The sequence below is a fragment of the Chenopodium quinoa genome, unplaced genomic scaffold, assembly GCF_001683475.1.
Source record: "Chenopodium quinoa cultivar QQ74 unplaced genomic scaffold, ASM168347v1, whole genome shotgun sequence".
NCBI classification, from domain to species: Eukaryota; Viridiplantae; Streptophyta; class Magnoliopsida; order Caryophyllales; family Amaranthaceae; genus Chenopodium; species Chenopodium quinoa.
In genome coordinates, this window is record NW_018744301.1 from 2,017,675 (window position 1) to 2,027,501 (window position 9,827).

The following is a 9,827-nucleotide window of genomic DNA, read 5'->3' on the forward strand; positions in this document are numbered from 1 at the left end:
CAGATTTTGAATAAAGAGGCAAACCATCTCTCTTTCTTTGGGGGGATCTACCAAGAGTGAAGTTGTTTCCCTCCACCTGTTCAGGTAAGCGATGAAGCCATCATTCTCTTTCTGTTTGAGAATGGAGAGTTCACGTTCAGAAGTTTTAGTTTGAATGTTAAACTTGTAACGATTCATGAAACTGTCGGTGACATCTTGCCAAGTCGCAGTATGCTTGGCATCTAAGGAATAAAACCATTGTTGGCAAGCATGTTCTAAGGAGAGAGGGAACACCGTAGGGAAGAGTGTTACGTCCAATCCCTTAAGAGCCATGGTTGCAGAGAACGCCTTCAAATGGAATATTGGATTGCCAGTAGGCTTGAACTTTGGAATATCAGCAGTGGGAGGCCGTTCCACATAAGTGAAATCCTTCACATCCAAAGGAGTGGGAGTCCGTTCCACATAAGTGAAATCCTCATAAATCTTACTCATTTGTTCCTTCAATTTGTCAAGGGTGGAAACAGTGACCTTGTTTTGTTCCATGGTAGTTACCCTAGTGGTAAGGGTTTGCATCATGGAAGACAGTGCCTCGATGGATTTTTTGATGTTCTCAATATCTTCTTTAGTGGCCATTGAAAGGTGATGCGTAATGGAGATGGAAAAGTTCTCTTTGAACGCCTATTAGATCTGAGAGATTGTTGCAGTAATAACTCGAACCGTATTAATCTATCCCTGTTCCTTGACCAAGTACTGTGAAATAAAATAATTCACTTAATTGTTTGACTCATTGCTCAAGATAGGAAAGGAAGGAAAAAAGACATTTGAAAACAGGTGAGAAAACTCCACTCATTTTTTTATTATGACGAAAAAAAGGTGCATGAACCTAATATACGATCATAAACGACCTAGTGCACGACTCAAGTCGGAATATAAAGAAAGTGTGTGGACTATACTTGACTCGTGAGTGACTAAGTGATGTCATAAGACTCGTGGTATGATCGTATGGCTAGACATGTGAACAATAACCAAAATGACTGACGCGAGGACCAAATTAACACGGAAGACTTAAAAAAAGCTGACTGGACTTATTTCAAGGGCACCGTGACACGGAAAACTGTACCGTGTCATGTGACGAGGTGGTTTTTTTTTTTTTGCTGCAGGTCCACCGCGCCACGGTGGACTGTGTCGTGGCACGGGAATGTTTACCGCGCCACGGGAAAATCCATCGTGCCACGGTGGATGCTGACGTGGCACGGGGAATTTTTTTTTTTTTGGAAATCCACCGTGTCACGGTGAAAATTTTCCGTGACACGGTAGAGTTTCCCGTGGCGCGGCAAAATTTTTTTTTTTTTTTTACTAATTACTAAGTGAGTACGGTCCATTAGCAATCGTTAGTCATAAAATAATCCACCATAGACAAAGAAAGATCGTTAAGGTTAGGATCAAAACGACCAAACATAAAATATGTAGGCACAATGATGCAAAGAATAGTTCGCAACCTAAGGTCAAGTTCTATGTTCGACTATGGACAAGTTTATTTGGTGTCAATAGGGTACCATGGTTAAGAGTTTGGACGCGTTAGCAAGGCAGCCTCCCTTGAGAGTGTATGCCAACGGGCGTCTCCGCGAGTTCGTGATGAAATCGAACTCGACTCTATGGTTTGGGTGGATTTAATAACTCGGATGAACCCTTATTTCCATAAGCGTTTTTGGGTTGATAGAGCTTAAATCCCTCGGGGCTAAGACGCATGTAGAACACATACGTTTTTTCAAAAAAATCGAAGGAAGTTGACTGTGAGAAGAGAAAATAAGCCACCAGACTGATTTTAGGACTGCCGTGACACGGCAAAAACTCCCGTGCCAGGGTACTGTGCACCTTAGACGGTGCACTGCACCATGACACGGTAGTTTTTGCCATGGCACGGCGGTCAGAAGATCTGACTGGTGCCCTGTTTTCCTTCGTGCGCAACCAAGTTATTCAATTTTTCCTACGGGGCAGACCTAAATGTGACGTTAAAACGTGTATGCATATGTAAAAAATGCCAAATTAATCACAGGAATTTTTTTCAAGAATCTTTCAAGTCTAATCCACTCATCTTAATTAAATACCGATCACTCAAATCGATAAATAATCAAGAATCCTCCCTAGTAGAGTCGCCAAATTGTAGGCGTCGTTTGAAGTGCGCCTACGTTAAAGCATGTGGTGAATATGCTTGGCACTCTTAGGAAGTGGGAATTGACATATACGATTAGGGACAAGGAAAGTAGGGAACCACCAACAAGTTTTTAAGGAACTTGTAAACCGTTCACGGATCATAAAAAGGCAACCACGATAAAGGGACAACGAAGGCAACAACGATTGACCCGTGAAGGTTACACCCCATTCATAATCCATGAGATTACTAACTCCATATGGTTCGGAACCACAAAAGGAGGATCGGGGATGATGGTACGAAGTGAGTCATGGAGTCACGTTCGCCCGTACTGGCCTCTACTCGATTCTTATAGTGAAAAGCATTCCTGCGATCTCAAAGGCATACAAACAAAATATTCAATTTTCTCCAAACTATTATTATGCTAAATTGGTTGAATATTAATGCAATATATAATTCTAAAATATTAGTGATCACTTGAATAAATAACAAGATTAAAAAAGAACCTTAATCGGTTGTCCAAATTATCTTATTAGGCGTGATTTTCAATTACATATTCCCTTTAAACATGCATTATGGTGATCATAAAAATAATAATAGAATAAATATTAATATTGGAAGCAATTTAGCCATAATTCCAACAATATAAAATCGTTAGAAAAATAATAGAAATAAAAGGAACATAATTCTTACTTTGATTCTGTTTGTTTGCAACTACAAAATAATAAACGAGTTAGTAACTTCAAGGAAATAATAATAAAACAATAATGAAATTAAATTAAATAAAGTAGAGTTGATTTGGGGCCAAACCCTCAAACAATTCTACCTTTCACGTCTTGGCTTAAGGACAGAACCACGAGTAAAGTATGGATTCCTTGGAGTACTTGAAGAAGGAATTTCGAAAGAAAAAGGGTAGGCTAGTGTTTAGGCTAAAGCATAGAAGAGAGAAAAATAGAGAGTTAATTTGTGCCCCGTACATCAGAAATGAGGGGGTATTTATAGAGAAAATGTGCCGAGGGAGCACACGGAACCCTAAAATGATAAAAACCCTAAAAAAGTATCCCGCGACACGGCAAACTGTACCACGGGAAGTCCTACCGTCAGATGGGAAACTTTCCCGTGACACGGTGCATTTTTAGTGTGACGCGGGAAATTTTCAGTAAACGGGGAAGAAAACGCGTTAAGGGTTTACGCGGAAAAGACACGGAATTTCCCGTGTCACGGCAAATTTCCCGTGTCACGGGAAATCCCACCGTCAGACGGGAATGATTCCCGTGACACGGTGGCTACCTGCCGTGGCGCGGGAATTCCCAGCTCGCTTTTCCGTCTAAATACAATTTTTAACCCTAATTTCATTCAGCATTTTAAGTGCCGATTAACAATTTCGGCCTTTTTCTAAGTTATTATCATTTGGGCTAAAATAAGAAAATAATTAAATAAAATAAATAAAAGGTTTGGGCCAAAAATAAATAATAAATTAATAAATAAAAAAAAAGGTTTGGGCTAAAATTAAAACTATGCTTCTACCAAACATCAAGACTAATCCATGGACTGTTCAAAAATATGAATTTAATCAAATACGATTTTTTAAGCACTCTTGGGATTAAATACTGAACCCGACCAATAGTGGCGGTGAAAGGTTGTTCATCATCGGGTTTGGTTTTGGGGAGACATTTTTAGGTGTCTACAATTACAGTGGGATTCAAGTTTGGGGTAATGCTTGAAATATTCCCTACAGATTTTTGGCGATTCCATTGAGGAGGGTTTCTATTTTAATTCCTGAAATTTATTTGGACAATGATTTAGAATGAGTGGATGAGACTCAAAAAGTTCTAAGTATTTCATGTGCGTAATTTTGATTAACATTATTGTCATATGCATAAAAAAGATCTCATCGGAAAGACCATCCGTAATGAGTTAAAACATAGGATTTTTACACATAGGAAATTTGAGAAATATCTTCCACAACTAGGATCGAAATAATGCTGCGCGAAACTGAAAAATTTTCCCGAGCACTGAAAGCTGCTGAGGCATGTAGGAACTAGCGTCAGAAAACAGAGTTTAGCGCCACTAATTTGACTTTGACGCTAGGCGACAGTTTCTGTCGTCAGACGCCAAAGACAAATTGGTTGCGCCGACCTATGTTTGCTGGCGCCAAGTTCTTCCAATACCGAGCCAAAAATATGCGTTCTAATTTTGACCAGTTTTTAGCACTGTTTGCTCGATCCTACTTCCTGATTGAGTTTTTCTCACTTTTCTGAAACCCATATGTGTTCTACATATGGACATAACCCTTTGGGAATTCATGCTCCATGTACCTGATTGAACACTTTGTGCAACAAAGGGTACATCCGAGAATGTTAAATTCACCAAACCATGGAAGCGAGTTTTTCTAAACTCGCGGTGTCCCATCCACTCGCGCCAACCCTTCACGGTTAGGCTTCTGCGCGGTGCATCCGGACAATTAACCATGAATCCTCTTTGATTAACCCATATCCCAAACTTTAGAGAACTAGATCCATGGTTAGGTTGCAAACTCATTGCATCATGTTGTGACTACTTGACTACTTGTGCATCTCTTACTTGAGCATACTTATTATGTGACTAAGCTAACCGTTTGGTTTGACTTGTGCTTGTAAATAAGTCTTAATAAACTAATTAATGACTAAATGACTTTTCTTAATTAATTAATTAATTAATTTGAGCTAATAAATATACCTAAAATCGAGTCATAGTTCCTTTAAGTCAACCCGGATTTTTATTCCCGTATACTGCACAAGCGTCAACTTGTTTTGGTCATAGCCGGAGTTATAGGAAGAAATACGAGTCGTACAGCCTATGGATCTGTAGCCCCGAGTTTTATCTTTAATTTGGCGTTGGTTTTATCCCAAACAGAGTCATAGATAAAAAGGTATGACTAAAATACCACAGTGTGTCCAGTTTAATGCATATACACGAAGTCTTAACTTAGTCTTTGCTTGAGTCTAGTCACATATTCTAGCCACATGGTCATGACACGAGTCTTAACATGTCACCTACACTCACTAGTCTTAGCACACACTTTGAGTATATATCACCATGACCAGGTCTTAGGTTCATGCATGAATCGGTTTTTTCCGTCATTTGAGTTGGGGGTACATTCTATTCCTAATTTTCCACATCTCTCCATCTACATGCTTTCTCCATATCACCACCCTCACTTTTCTACCTTCTTCTATCCATTGCATGTTGAATACAGTTTGAGTCAAATAATTAACAGTCAATATCCCTTATTTCCTTTTCCACAGTATTTGGTCAAGTAGAGAAGGGCGATTAATCAAGGACAACACCTTTGTTCAAGTCTTACTTTTTGATAAACCGATTCGTCAAAAGAGGAAAGCTAAGAAGATAATGGCAACTCAAGAAGAAGTCAACGAACTCAGGAACCAATTGAATGATGTGACTGAGGCGTTGAAGGCTTTAACCCTCAAAATCAATGACCCTATGAAGCAACAACAAATGGAGCTCATGCAAGAGAGTTTGAACAAGCTATCTAGTGACTACAAATTCCAAGGCATTAGTTCACAAGGGGTTTTGCTGGACAAGGAACTTCTTCCGCATAAGTTCAATACCACTAACATCCCTAAATTTAAGGCAAATGATAATTCTTATCTTCACTTAAGAGCCTTTGAAACTATAATGAACATTAAAGGGATTGATAAGAAAGTCTTTCATTCCTTGTTTTCTTTATCACTTGAGACCGTTTGTCAACAATGGTTCTTTTCTCTTAACAAAGAGAAAACCTCTTCTTGGGAGTCGATACCAAAATCTTTCATAGATAGATATAAGTGCAACATTCAAGACGAAACAGACCACGGAAAACTTGAGATGGTAAAACAAAAGGAAACCGAAGGGTTCACTTCTTTCTTCAGCAAATGGAGGGAAACTTTTGCTAATATGGTCAAGATTCCTACCAAAAAATAATCTGTGAGGATGTTTATCAAGAATATCCAAGGGAAGTATTCAAAGCACTTAAAATACCAACACAACTTGAATTCTTTCAAGGCTATGTATAATATAGGCATTGACATTGAAGATGACCTTCTGAAAGATAATAGTGCGAGATGAAAGAAGAACGACCATCCTTCTTCTTCCTCTCCCAATAATAAAGTACATGCTACGAACGCCTCTAAATCACGAATCCAAAGGTCGAAAAGAGTGTTCACTCCACTTGGTATGAGTTATGAAACGGCTTTCGAAAAGCTAAACCACAAAGGACTAGTCATGCCCATAGGACCTATCAAGGATTCGGTTCCAGAAGCCAGGCCACCTAAGTGGGATCCTAATAAACACTGCAAATATCACCAAGGAAAGGGTCACGATAGTGAGGAGTGTTGGAAACTCAAAGAAGCTATTAAAGTTTTGATCGACAACAATGAAACTTCCGAGATTCTAGCCATCGAAGAAGATCAAACATCCTTCGATCCTTCACTTCTTATCACACCTGTAGGTGAGCCCATGATCGAGACAACTTATATAACCTCTCTTGATGAAGTGGCCATGATTGAGGAGGGTGAAAGTATTTTCATTGATAATACCAAGGAAGACTCGTCAAGTCTAAAAGAGGATGTTCGAAAACTGCAAGATGTCATTGTCATGCTCTTGAATATGGTAGAAGGACTAGCAAATCAGATGATGGTTGTCGAACAAAATTCTCACCAAGGATTTAATGAAGAACTCAATGCTCCTAAGCCACAGGCGAAACGGACCATTGAAGAATACACACCAATAGGAAGGAATTACAATGAAGCTTTTGAATGTCTTCACGATCAAGGTCTCATTCACCCCATTGGTCCCAGTCAAAACCCTCCGCCTGAAAAACAATATCCCAATAGGGACCCAAAATTGTAAAGGAAAAAAGAACGACTATCCTTCTTCTTCCGAAAACACCTACCCTAGTTACAGTGTTGGTACTTTCGACCTTAATGAAATCTTAACCATGGATAATCGAGGATTTAGAAAGCAACTAAGAAAGGATTTCACCCCTATTGGAATTAGCTACGATGATGCTTTCGATCGACTCCATGCAAAGGGACTCATAACTCCTATTGGACCCATTCGAAATCCCCCACTTGAGAAGAGATTAGGGGTCATACTACTGAGAGTTGTTGGAAGCTAAAGGAAGCAATCCAATATTTGATCAACAATAACGGGCTTCCAATACCTCCAGTCGGCAAGAACACCAAGTAATGATAAGCCAAGGGACAAGAGGCAAGCTTCAACGACAAGATTTCATGATCTTTTTTCTATTTTATGTATACCCTTTCCCTAATAAGTCTAGCATAGGCACCTTTCTTTCCTTAGATTCATTTTGTAGAGTTTTTTCCTTTTTCCTTTTAATAAAATGAGCATTTTATTTCCTTACATATGATCATCACATTGCATTGCATTAAAAAAAAAAAACAAAAACAAAAAAATCCATGTCAAACTATGCACAAGGTATATCGGTGATTTGAGGCACCTCTTGTAGCCATATCACCACTCACCCTTCAAATATGCAATCCTTTTTTGATAAACCACTTTGAGCCTCGTCTAACGATAGACCCTTCATTTTTCAACCCATATCTACCTAACTATGGGATGGGATGGTGTGCAACTTATGCAATTTTCAATTTCATAAAAAGCTTGAGTGACTTCAAAAGATTAAAATAGCAAAAAAATAATAAAATAAATAAAAGTGTATAAAAGGGAAGTATTCAAATGTCATTAACATGAACATATCTTTTATATGAATACGTCTCGGATTGCGTTTCTTATCGAGTGCTTGGTACCGTGCCTGAGAAACAAGAATGCCAAGTGAGTGATAGACCGCATGATCGAGATTGCCCACACTTATAAAAATAAAATAGATGCTAAAGAAAAAGAGAAAAGAGAGCTAAAAAAAAGTTAAAAGCCTCAAGCATAAAAATATAAAGATTCAAAATCAAGGTTGCACACCTTGAGGGCTTATCTAGGGTCTTGAGCCTTTTATCCCCTTCTTCTATAACCTTTAGCCTAACCACGTTACAACCCTTAAAAAGACCTTTTGAGGTATACACACACTTGTGCGAGGTTTGGCTAGAGCTACGTTCGGCCTGATTCCTAACGGATACGTAGGTAAGCTCACATCGAGGTGCGGCCGTAATAAAAACGCATTCACATTCACATTCACACATCATGATTATATCAAGGGATCTCCTATTCTCATCCCTGTTCATTTAAAGCTAGACTTGGGGGCTTGATCCCTACATTGTTGGCCTACCTAGCCTAAGAGTCACCACTATTTGAATCTTCTAAAAATAATATCTTTCCACACACTTAGCCTTTGCGGCCTAACGTTAGTGTCACTATCACACACTACACAGATACATGACCAAAATATACTTCCCATAGGAACCCTTTGTCATAAAATCTTAACACAACGCTGAAGCATACCTTGTCATATCAAGATCGATCATCATTGCATTACAAAGTATGAAGTGCTTAGCCTCCGTGCCTAAGTTACCTACATACTTTCATTATTGAGTCAACAATTGAGATAGCCTAGATGAATTAACCTTCCCACCTTGAGAGACAACATCAAATGCATATATTTGACTAAGCTCATTCAACATGCACCTTCAAAAACTTCGATTCTTTTTTCGCGTCTTTCTTTTTCGGGAGAAAGTCGGTACCCTCCACAAAAATGACGGAAAATTTTTGTTTTTTTGCATTTTCAAGTCGCATGATCACACTATAATGCAGACACGAGTCATGTACACATTGAGTCATGTCGTGTCATATCACCTTGATTTGAGTCTAACACATGTGTCAAACACTTTGAGTCGAGTCAACCTCGAGTCAGTCAATCACAGTAAGTCTAGTTTAATACCTTGAGTCATGTCAAGTCATTGAGTCAACACTAAGTCTTAGGTCAACCCTAAAGAAAGATAAGCAAAGTCCTATAGTCAAAGATATATATAAATGCAGGTGCATCCTAGCGAGCGGGGACATTCTCGGATTTTTTCAAAAAAACCGCAAATATGACATAGGAGATTCCTCCAAGATAAGAGGAGTTACATAGATCAGTAAATTAGAGATGAAGAGCTTTAATTTACAAAATATTTGAGCGGATTTGGTTGAAAGGAAACAACCAAGTTCGAAGCGAAACCGAGCAATGAACAGCGGCAGCAAGAGAAAAATAGGGAAGACCTGACTCCAACGCCAGACAACAACATCTAGCGTCTAGCAAAAGATTTCAGCGCCTGGCGCTAGATCCCAGCGTCTGGCGACAGAGCCAAATCGCGGCACCAGAGGCATTGCAGCGGTGACAGAGCTCAACCGCTCTGACAGTTATTTCAACCTCTTTCAGCAATTTCGGGTTCCTTGGTACGCCAATTAGCCCCTATAAGCAATTTGACATGATTAAGTAGTCGGTTTGATTACAATTGTAATAAGTGATCGACCTAACGAAAGATCGTCAAACGTTGGTCTTCGGAAGTTTTTCTTCGGAATATTATCGCAACAAACATTCAAGCATCGAAGCTCTTTTGTTCAAAGACGCGTGAACATATCCAAAAAATTTCTATTGTTCAAAGACGCGTGAACAATCCTCAAAAAGAAGATCTTTTTGTTCAGAGAAGCGTGGACATTTCTTTCAAGCTCTTTTGTTCAGAGACGCGTGGACATTTCTTTCAAG